Here is a 12,552-nt window from a genome sequence, read left to right as displayed (position 1 = left end):
TCCTCGACTCAACACTCTCATGACCAAGCAAGTCAATGCTGTCTAGTCATCCTGCTTCAACACCCTCCGCATGCTCCGCAAGATCTACAGGTGGATCCCCACCGAACCAAGAAGAACAGTCACCCAGGCCCTCGTCAGCAGAAGGCTGGACTATGGAAACGCCCTCTACGCAGGAGACTCGGCCAAACTCCTGAAACGACTACATACAGAACACCTCTGCTCGCCTGATCCTCGACATCCCGCGCCACAGCCACATCACACCACACCTTAGAGACCTGCACTGGCTGCCCGTCAACAAGAGGATCACCTTCAAGCTTCTCACCCAAGCACACAAGGCGCTCCACAACACCGCACCAGCATACCTCAACAGACGACTCACCTTCTATACCCCGAACCGACAGCTCTGCCCAGCCGACCTCGCCCTCGCCACCGTCCCCCGCATCCAAAGAGCGACGACCGGCGGCATATCATTCTACCACCTTGCCGCCAAGACCTGGAACACCCTCCCCATCCTCCTACGACAGACCCAGGACCTACTAACCTTCAGGAGGCTTCTCAGACCTGGCTATTCAAGCAGTAGCAGCACCCCTCCCCCCAGCACCTTGAGACCCTCAGGGTGAGTAGTGCACTTTATAAATGGATTGATTGATTGGTTGATTGATTGACTGGTAAATGCATGGAATATAATACATGGAATAAAATACAAGCAGATAATATACTGCACGTCCATTGCAAGAAATCAGAAAGATATATACATTAAATATATTAGATGATCATAACGACTGGAGACTTGAATGTACACACTGACACACTGACACATCACAATACCAATGCTCAAGAATAACACACCAGATGATTATAACCACTGGAGACCTGAACGTGCACACAGGCACACTCACACATCACAGTGTCAGTAATCAAAAGTAAAACACCTCACGGCACCAAACACTGCATCTTCGCCTACTCCAGACAGGGGGATTGACAGCCTGGGTCAAGAGACTCAGCAAACTGTAAACTGCTACACTGAAGTAAACACATCCACCTCCATTCAGGTTCCAAACAGATCCCCGTTTCCAAATCAACAAACCCCAGTTTTATAATCTGAAAGCACAAAAGGTTTCCGCGAGGACATCCTCTGTGCCAAGGAAGCTTACTGGAGTTGGCCTCTCTCCATGCAAGCAGTCCAAAGGCAGAAGAATTCTCACATATCCTTCTGTGCTCTCACATGTTCCAGCCACTTTATCTAACAAAGCTTATGAAGGTCTCCAACAGTACAGAAAACAATCTCCAAAAGTACAGAAAACTACCTTGAACGTGGATAGCCTAAACAACTTGAGTAATCTGGGGGCCTGCCTGTGCGCGCAAAGCTCAAGCTATACAGAGTCAGAATTCAAGATGGCATGAGGGCATGTCAAAGTCAAAATTAAGAACTTCATAATACTTCCCAATGTACAACACAATGCACAGTTGTGCAAAACTGCCTATAGCACTAAAAACTTCATCTCCCAATGTATAACATAATGCACATTTGAAGACCGCTGCATATAACGCTGCACTCCAAGACCGAGAAGTACACTTCACACATTTCTCGCTCTCATTCTTTCAAATACACATCCCACACGTTCTGTTCCTGGCAGGGATGTAAGAAGCGTAGACTCCCCCTCTGCAGCTACAAGGAGGCATGAAAGAAATCTTCAAGGAAAAGTGCGCAAGCGGGAAAAAGTATGTCATACATTCATGCTAGGATAAAGTAAAACACCAAGAGTCCATTAAAATAATGGTAGTCAAAGGTCATCACGTGGTCCCAATATATGGGAGTGCCTCTGACACTACACAGCCTAGGACCGAGAATGCTGTAAAATATCTGCTTCCAGGCACAATATTTGGACAGAAGAATCCATTTGAGATATCAAGTGTTGTTGTGTATTTATTCAGCACAATGTTATTCATTAATGCAGCACTGTGCGCATTTTGTATTGCAAATGTTCATGTGCATGTGTTCAAATGCCTGTAGTCTAAAGCTAAAGGGTATGAATTGTCGGGTTTCATTACAGGAAACAAAGGATTATTCATGGAAGAGGTGCAGCTCTTGATCACACCATGGTATTTAAGTTGATCTAAGATCTCCCTGACTTATTTCTTTGCGTCATGTTTAATTAGGTACTGCCTCAGTGAAGTAGGTGTTGATTTTAATCGGATTTCAGGGTGAGGTGACTCAGTATCCCACCCTACATGATTGCGGAAAAGTGCGGGAGCTAGCGCTGAAGCCTACTCCTGCGAGTATGAATGTTTTAGTGACTCTGAAACGAGGTCGGAGAAAGCCGGTAAAATTACATTTCCCCCTCTGGGCACTCCATAACGAACTAAGGCGGCCAATCTTTGTCAGCCAAAAGGATATTGTATCCATGTCTCAGAGACCTTTTATTTTCCTGGATACGTCCCCCTCCATTTGGAATGTAATTTTGTATAAACGATGTGGGATACTTACCCTTGTATCCGGTGTCTCCACCATGATATGTTCATTCAATGCTGCTGTCGCCAGAAATTCCATCAGGTTCTGGCGAGCTATTGTTAATTCTGCTGCGCTGTGTAGCATCTTCAGAGCCCATTCCCCATTCAGTAGCAGAGTCCTGAGTAGCCTGGGCATTTATTATTTTAAGGCCAGTAACCTTATTCTTCTTAAATTGAGGTTTAGTTTTGGGTTTATCTTCTTGTTTGATAATGTAGTCTGAAGTGCGATGTGTGTCTCAGACTTGCACTTCTGATCTGTGTTTTGACCATCCTCCCTTCTCCGAGTTTTTTGATAAACCATGAAAGGAATGAGAGAAACGTGTATCAGTAGCCTGATACCTGTCAGGTTTTTTAATATTGTGACGGTTTCTAAGATTGTATTTTTCATCAGAGGGCTCCTGTTGAGAAGACTCACCTTGTGATCGTGATGCATTATGCTTATTATTTTTTGATTGTTTGTTATCCCATTTCTTTTTAGAAGAATTGGGTGCTTGCTTTGAGTTATCCTTTTTGGGATTCCTTGTTTTCCAGGTCTAGATCCCAATTTATCTCTACTCAGCCAAGGATGCGTTTCTTTGATAATTTTAGGTAGTTCTCGCTCCTGTTGTGCAGGAGTGACTTCCCTCAGGTGTTGGTGTATAGCCACTATTGCTGCCTCCCCTTTTATGTTACCTAACATAGTGTGGATACCTGGGCAAAATTGTCTCTCAATTTCATCCCCAAGTCCAGGGCAGTCTCTGCCCCATACTCATTCTGTATTTGTTTCAATACATCTGGTATAACTGCTATTGAGGAGGTAGCATGAGTTCTAGTATAAACGACAGGGAAAACTGTACACCAAGTGGTACAATCCTCTATTTGAGGAGCTCCATCTAGGTTTCCCACTGATGTTGCCCACCTTCCTGATTCTAGCCCTCTCAAAGACCCTTCTAATCCTCCCTAGTCTTGTCCTTTTGGTGCCAGGGCTGCTTCTAGATACCCCTCTCAGGGAAGGTGTCCTTTTTCAGGACACGTGTAGGCAAGTGTAGCAAATTGTTAGTATTCTGTGTTTGTCCTGCGGTCCCGTGTGGGGAAATTCTGCTTGAGGCTGTGGACATAAAAAGGCATATTAACATAACAGTAATCAAGTGTGCTCCTAAGATGAAAACCCTACCTAATTGTACCTAGCATGTATGTAGGTGTAAAGTCAAGAATCCCCTAGGAAAGAGCCAACCCCATTACCTGATGGGAGAGAATGAAGGACCCCGTCTTGGTTTCAAGTTGGACACCCCATAAAGTATGTCAGACCACTGCGATTTGTAGCTTCGGCACGGGGGAACCTCGGTGTCTTGTGTCAGCATGGAAGCGTCTCCTCTGTCTATCTAGAAAAGGTATGGTTCTTTTATACCATAAAGATAGCCTCAGGGTTCCTAACAAAATCGATTTGCTGTGAGTACAAATATGTAAATGAGCCAAAATCAGTACCTGTAATTATGCAAAGTAGTTCTTTCGTCCTAGGATGAAGATGACCATGACATCTATACAGAGTATGTTAATCCTGTTATGTACATCAAGGGAACTTTTCTAAGAATCCTCATGCACAATAAATGAGGCCAGTTTCAAGGAAACCGATCAACATTTATTCAGCGCATAACTGGGCAAAAGGTCAGTGCTAGAACCGTTATGAATAGCAAGGTAGGACAAATGTAGGCGAAAGGTCATTTTACTGCTTAGGCCTAGGTTGGGGTACATAACAGACCTGCTGTATGCAAAGTGAGTGTAGAAAGGTAGAAGCTTTGCTAAGATTTGGAAATACGCTGCTTTAATTGTTCGGATGTGAAGCAGGAGGGAATAAGATTGCAGGGGCTTGGATTGTGCTGCCTTAAGCTGCTTCCATAATATATGTTACTTAAAGATTGTACTTTGGAATTGTTTATATTTTTCTATATCTATCTAGGATTGTTGGGTAGAATGTATATGTATTTGCCATTTTGCACTTCACAATTTGAAATTGTACATTTGATATTTTAGAAACTGAAATTTTGCACTTTGAATTTTGAAATGGCATTCTGGCACTTTAGCACTGAATTTGAGGAATCTTAGTTTAGTGTTTTTGTTTTCTCTCCAGTTCAATTTAAATGTTTGGAACTGCCCTAAATGCCATTATGAACTATATCTGTTCTTTCTCTCTGCTTGCACTCTGCACTGTGTACTTTATATTTTGAAAACTGCATAGATGGTGCTAAGGATAGCTTTTTTATGGTGTTTATGTATTAGGGCACTTTGCAGTTTTCTTATCCTTTGTAATGTTTTTGGTGCATTCTTTTGTATTTGAATCTGTACTCCAGCAAGAAACCAACAAATACAACTAAAAAAATATATAAATTGGAAATGTATCAAATAATATTCTAATGCATGCTATGGGAGGGAAACTACAAAAGATGATGTTGTAATTCCTGTAAGAGAGCACAACCACCCCTCAAATGTTATAGAAATGGCAGTAAAAGAGATAGTGCAGGATATAAGAGAAGCAAGCAGTAGTTCCCAGGAACCCACAGCCAAAATCCTGAAAGATATACTGCTTAAGTCCCCGAACACATAACTGGCCTAATACTACCTATGCCCACTTTAAAGTGTTAACCCCTTCAGCGCGGCGCGGATTACCGCGCCACGCTGAAGGTTCCGTGCGCGGGCGGGGCCGTGATGGAGCAGCTCCGTCATGCGCACAGTGCGACCGACGCGCATGACGGAACCGCTACGTCACACGCATCGAAGGGGTTAAAAAGCTACCAGTGTTACTCATCCTGCCCCTAGAAGATACCAAAATATAGAAATACCTGAACATTTAACAGTGACACATAATGACGAACCTTCCCTTTTACACAACAACCTAAATAACGAGAAACAAGTCCTAATATTCTCTCCTGCAAATAACTTACGTTTATAAACCTTAGCCAATGTCAAACGTGGATGATGGATGGGACTTTCAAAATGTGTTACAAACCATTCACTGAGATATACACCATACATAGTGAAAATAAAACATACAAATATCCCTTTTACATATACCCTACTGTCAAATAAATAAAGCAGCACATCCTATGCCCTCTTAAACCACATTAAACATAAAATAAATAACTACTCCCCCCAAATAAACATAGACTTTGAGCAAGCCATGAATCAAACCATTTACAAAATGTACCCATACACAGGCATACCACATTGTTACATCATTTCAATCAAAGTATAGGGAGACACCTCCAACAATCTACCCACATTGCCCAATTACGAGTCTAGCAGTCCGAGGACTTCCAGACCCATGGATGCACGGTATTAGTGGTTCAGCCACCTCCACACCGGCGGCCTGACTGCCCTATTATGACTGGGGCAGTCGGACCGCCATGGGACTGCTGCCGCAGCCAGGGAATCACATTCCCTGGAGGTGGTGTGGTGTTCTATAGTCCACAATATGCTTTGCTGGACCGCCGTGGCATATTACGAGTTCCTTCTCCGCCAGGAAAACCGTGGTGGAGAGAAAACATGCACCCTGGGGCCTCACTCTCTGTGGATGCACACAGGGGAGCACAGCATGTGCCCTCCTGTGTGCATGCACACCAGTTCCTGCACGGCATGGCATATGTAGTTCCCACTGCGGCCTTTGAAAGAGGCACTGCAACGAGTTTAATCTTGGCCATGAAAACCGTGTCAGAGAGAAAACAAAGGGGGCCCTACAAAGCCTCCTGGTGCTTCACGCTTTGTGATGCACAGAGGGGGGCACAACATGTGCCCCCCTATGTGCATGCACACCAGTTCCAGCATGGCATTGCAGGAACCTTGTGTGCGTTCCCATAGTGGTGTCTTCTTCAAATGCACCACTGCCTTTGAAAGAGGTACTACAGCGAGAACTACCACGCCGCTCACCAGACCACTGTTAAGTTGTAATCTGGTGGGTGGTTGGCAGGGACTTTTGGGGGTGCGGGCATGGCTGTGGCATGCGGCCCTCACCCACACTGCCAAATGTTGCAATTAGCCCCTAAGTGTAGAATATCCTACAAACAGCCAATTGGCATTTGAAAATAAAGTAATGATAGCACTAGCCTATGTCCTTTTCTTAGAGGTAGCCAACTACTGCAATTTACTAGTAGAAAGCTGTTTCTACTAACATAATGAAGACAAACTAAGCCCCTTAATAGATTATTTTGAAGATATTTGGGTTGTCACACTGCATTGCTCTGGACACAGACCCAGCCCAAATCCCAAAATCCATGGAGGAATGTCTATGACAGCACCTTGGTACAGGAAACCAAAACAAATAACACAGTGGAAGGATGGCACAATGCCTTCCAATCCACACTGGGCAGAACCAAATCTACACTCTATACATTTATAGAAGCATTACAAAAAGAACAAAGCTACCAACAACTACAAATGGAGTAATTTGTTAGCCAAATTGCCCCTAAACTGGGGAAACAAACCAAAAGAATGTATGACATGCTGCAATTCAAAGTCAAACTCTTCATAAATACCAAAGGAGTATATTACTTTGAAATAATAGCCAAAAGCATATTATAAAATAAATATTAACCTACCAAAGTCCTAAAAACTTATCACAAAATCTAAATCAACATTAAAACATCAATTTGATTTATAAATAATAAATATATTATCAGTCAAGAAATGAAATACAATTCCAATATGAATGAAGACTGAGATAATAAAATATTATATACATTGTTTGAATAAAAAATCTACCCATCACCAACAAAAAACTAAAAACAAACTCAATCCATCACATATATTAATTACAACACATAAACCACACAATTCTAAATAACAATCACATACTATTTGCATAAACAATACAATATAAAATTTTCCACCCAAAATAAATCGAATAACTAAAACTCTTACTGTTCTATAGCTGCAGATCTTCCTCTGGATCCACATGAAAAAGAGTAATCCACCAAAAATGGGAAAAATATTGTCCGAAAAGCCCCTAAAAAAATGCACAAACAAAATAAATCCAATAGAGATCCCTCAAAGCATCCCAAAGTATGAAGGATCCATAAAAAAAAGTGTTTTTTTAAGAAAAAGAAACAGTTGAGGAAACCCGATAAAAAGGAAATCAAAGTAAAAAACATTGGTTTATTATAAATCAAAATTGATTTCCTTTAACAAAAAAACAGAAACTCCCAATGCCCACATGACACACTTGTAGAAAAAAACCTGTAAATTAAATTAGAAGAAAACATCCGCAAAACACATTCCATTCCCCAAAATACATATACATCAATCTTAACCATCAAAATATCCTTAGAATAACACAATTTAACATAACATAATGATGCATTACTAAAACAATGTATTAAAACGCTAATCTCCAGACTAGTGTAACACACTCCTATAAGTACATCAAAATATACCAAAAAGCCACAATCAACACTATAACTAACTTGTAGACCTCCCCACTAAACCTCCTTTATCCTCAAAACCCTAGAAATCCTTCAAAAAGGGCTTACCTAATCTGACGCACAGCAGCACCTTACTGCGACCTGGTTCCGGGAAAATAGTCTAAAAATAGATTATAAAATAGAATGTAGCAATGAAAAAAAAAGTCTGGTAAATTAAACAAAAAAAAATACTTTCTCCCCATAGAAATGAATGTGCACTGCAGTGGGGGAGACTACCGCTCCCAAGCAGAACTCTGCCAGAGGCCGCGACCTTGTGACTTCCGGCGCAGGAGCACTTAAGACCCGCTGCCTGGGGACTCCATTGCTTTGCACTGCAGTGGGGGAGACTACTGCTCCCAAGGAGCACTTGTCCAGAGGAGGGCTGCAACCTCGTCACTTCCGGTGCAGGAGTGCCTAGGACCACCGGCGGAAGCCCACTGCCTGGGACTCTGTTGCTTTGCACCGCAGTTGGGGAGACAACCACTCCCAAGCAGCACTCAGCCAGAGGAGGGCCACAAGGTCACTTCTGGCGCAGGAGTGCCTAAGACCACCGGCAGAGTCCTGCAGCACCCGTCAGAGCCCGTAGGAGCCTGGTCTGGGCCCCCCTCTAACTTGTGCGGTCCAAGCAGTACAGGAGGCCCAGGACTTGACTTCTTGATGGGGAAACGGAAATCCGCCATATCAACCCACGTGGGTGAGTCTACGAATACCTTAGACCCCTTCCTTTTAAGAGCCACCGATGTATTGGATAAGGAGATCCAATCCATCGAAAGCAGGCTATCCATGGGGGATATGGGAGCATCTGCCAATCTGACTGAGCCTTTAACTAGTGAGCCCCTTGTTGTGGCTGTACCAGATACCTTACTCCCAATCTCAGATTTAACCACTACTCAGTCCAAATGCCTGATTTCCTGCACAGTCAACGTCCTACTTTCCCCTCGGTACCATTAGAACCTCTCTCAAAGAGGAAAAACGGAGGGGGAGACCAACTAAAGAAAAATTGCCGCATCCCAAGATCCCACTGCACTCAATTCACCTTTCTCAGATTCCCTGATTTTAAAGATTGAACAGTCAATTTCAGTTTTACTTCAACCATTGATAGACAGACTTTTCAGAAACGAGGCCAACATATTGACTTTCGTTCTGCGGGGGAAGATCAAAATCACCATCATTTAGGTTGCCATATCAATTGCTTAGGTGACCAGGGTAATAACAGTGGACACTAATTCCCATCCAGGGGGTATGCCACCAGTTCCCTCAACTATTCAGGCCCAACCTGTTACACAAAATTTCAACTACTTGGTGTTGAAACCAACCAGTGACAATCATAGTGACACTTCGGCCCAAGGGATATTTAAGGCTACGACCCTGCCACCTGCAAGACCCTATACAAGACCAGACCGAAAGACTGCATCGGAAAAAGGGGGCAAAAATGACTACCACACGAAATTGGCACTTCCCCCAGCAGCTTGCCCCTATGTTGTAATACTTGCAAATGTTCCCAAATTACATAGTACCCAAAAGGACACCACAGACCAATTAATGTCCAAAGCAAATCACTGGGTCAGTAAACATGCGGGGGTAGGGGGCGATGTTGTTGCAAATTTTAACAGCCAGAAGAGTAGGCTGGGTGGGAGACCCAGAGAAATGTATTGAGGGCGATTGTGTGGTGGTTAATTTTAACTCCCACCGTATGGTCCAGCATATATTTCAATGGCTCCCTACTGGACCATTGTGGGTCACAAATATTTGCATTACCGCTGGTGTATTTTTATAAACCCACCACAATTACAATACGAGGACAACAACCCCCGGCCCCGGCCCCAGGTCCCTTCCCCCTATTTAAGTGCTATCAACACTCCTTGGGTCAGCACCCCACCTCTCTTCCTACATACAATCGATTCAATGCGCTAACAGACCTAGAGCACTGATATTGACAGAGATTAAACTGGGTCAGTAAACAGACCCCTACCCCCGCATGTTTACTGACCCAGTGAGTGACCCTCACTCCTGTTCAAAACTACTCTATATCAGAACCTGAAATCCACAAACCCCTAAATGCAACATGCGATTAGATTGAATCCATCACATTTAATACATGGAATATTGCTGGCCTCAGTAGTAAAATGTCTGACCCCGATTGGATAACGATTGTTACTATGTATGATTTGATTTGTTTTCAGGAAACATGGGAAACTACGCCGATTAATTTAGTCGGTGATCACTCTTTTTATACCGCTACACTCCCATCAAAGTCAGGAAAAGCCAGGGGAGGGATTTTAACTTTGTTGAAAAATACAATGATACTGGAAGTCATGTCATATCATAATATTTCTAATTTTTATCATCTATTACTTTTAAAAGGTCCAGACGGAGACACAATTCTTTTAGCCAACTTTTATAGTAATAACTTCACAGGAGACATGAAAAAGGTTGTAGACCAGCTGGAGGAAGATATTAATAATCTTCTTGGCACTTTATAACAAATCCCAAAAATATTTTATGGATGGGTGACTTAAACGCACACTGCTGTCAGCTTTCAAATTCAGCAGCATGGGGCATAACATATGACGCAGGCTAGCCCGTAATCCATAATCAGTATGGAGAAGCTCTGAATAGAATCCTTGTGATCAATAACTTAGAGATCAGTAACCCTATCGATATACCATCAGGTGTGCTGCAAAATACATTTGGCACACCCGCCCAGGGTACCCAAATCTATTATATAATTATAGCGGCACCCCTTAAAAAACCCATTTCTAATATCAAGATTAAGGACTTACATTTTTGCGATCCCGCTGCCATCACTGGCAAGCTAGTCTGGGCAGGAATCCACTTGGAGCATCCAGGGAATGTTAAACCCATGATAACAAGGACCAAAGGGATAACTGAGCTTTAGCAGATAAAATGCCCTTGTTCTGAACGTGGTTGCAAAAGAGGCAAAACAACATCCTAACGTGCCTAGAAACAGCCTCTAATTCGATTCAGGTAACTATGACATATGAGTCAATATTATCGGAGATCAGGAATCATCTAACTAGATAAAATCCCACTGCCAAAACATCAGGTCCCAGATGGTTTGATCGATATAGCAGTTTTACACCAGGCCCTTAGATCTAAGCTCCTTTATGTCTGTTTTTTGACTCTACATTGGTGCAATATTATAGCAAACATAAGATCTATAAATAATGCTCTTGGTTACCGACCTGATATCCAGAGGCTTATTGCTTGTGCACTTGTGTTCATTTTCACAGGGAGATCCAAGGGACTGTTTGTCGTTAAGACGCAGTGGATACCATTCAATCATGGCAGCCACAGGTAATATGCCATGGTCACTCCTGGGATTTTGCCATGGGTACCACACAATATATTTACAAGCTTCGTAATATGACGTTCAAAGGTTTTTTGTTTTTATTATATATTACTTTCTCTGCACACCGGGTCTATGATAAGATTGTTAGGCGAATTTATTTTATATATAAAAACTTCTTGATTGCTGCTTGAATATATTAGTATGCAACAAATGTTATAGCTGGAAAATATGCGTTTTTACATGGGAACGCCTCCTGTGAACATAGGATATTCACCATTTAAAGATGTTGGCCCTTATTTTGTAATGTGGGACGGCACGTAACTCGTCTCAGAACGGAACACCCCCTCTCACAGCTGTCCCACCTCTTGTAGTTAACGCGGGCTACAAATATGACTGTGCCACTATCAGTCAGTCTTTCCTTATCCTGGAAGGAGACGACATTGCGTTCCTGCTACCACACGTATTATGGTAGGTTCTCGTTGCGCCCGTTTTTATGTTTGGCACTGGGTGTTTTTGTTTGGCTCCGTTTCCTCCGTTGTTATTTTTTCAACATGGAAGGAGTGTTCATGCTGCTTTTTCCTCGTATCTGTGGGTCGCCTTAGAAACTTTCACTCTCCTCCGTCACAACTAGTGGTTTTTTGGGTATTGTAGCAGCAATTGTGACATTTTATAGCAGCATTAGTTTAATTCATATAAGCTGCTATCTGACATATGTTGATACTTTATACCCGTTTGTTGATTTACATAGGGTAATGGAATGAGCATTACATAGATGCTGTTATTTCTTGCCCAGAGGTGTGGAACTATTAATTTTATCCACTTTGGCCAACCGTATTACAGTGTGACCGGAAGTTTTTCTTGCATTTGGACATAATTTGGAAGTCCCATATAGATCACCACGACATAGCATTCTTTATTTATTTCAAGTGAGTATTATGCATTGGTTTAGATACCCCTATTGGTTTTGTATTCACAGAAACATAAAACCTATTTTTGAAATATTGAAATATATAATTTAACACGGGGCGATCCTTTTATCTTCTCAACGGCAACATCCTTAGGCTGCTCATATCCTATCTTTACGGACATCTCAACCTTATATATCAAGGAGCGCCTCACATATGGAGGGTAACTTTTTATGCTTCCCTTGTGCAGTTTCTTTGGGGCTCTTCCCCCTCCATCCATAGCTGTCCACCCCACTTTAATAAATTTAATAAATATAACAAATATTTTAACTATTGTTTTGGTGATACATGGCCTATGGCCATGCTCACATGGTTCCTCTTATTAGAAGGACTC

This window comes from Triturus cristatus, chromosome 5_1 (assembly GCF_964204655.1).
Source record: "Triturus cristatus chromosome 5_1, aTriCri1.1, whole genome shotgun sequence".
NCBI classification, from domain to species: domain Eukaryota; kingdom Metazoa; phylum Chordata; class Amphibia; order Caudata; family Salamandridae; genus Triturus; species Triturus cristatus.
The sequence above is the reverse complement of the archived record's forward strand: the minus strand, read 5'-3'. Positions refer to the sequence as shown.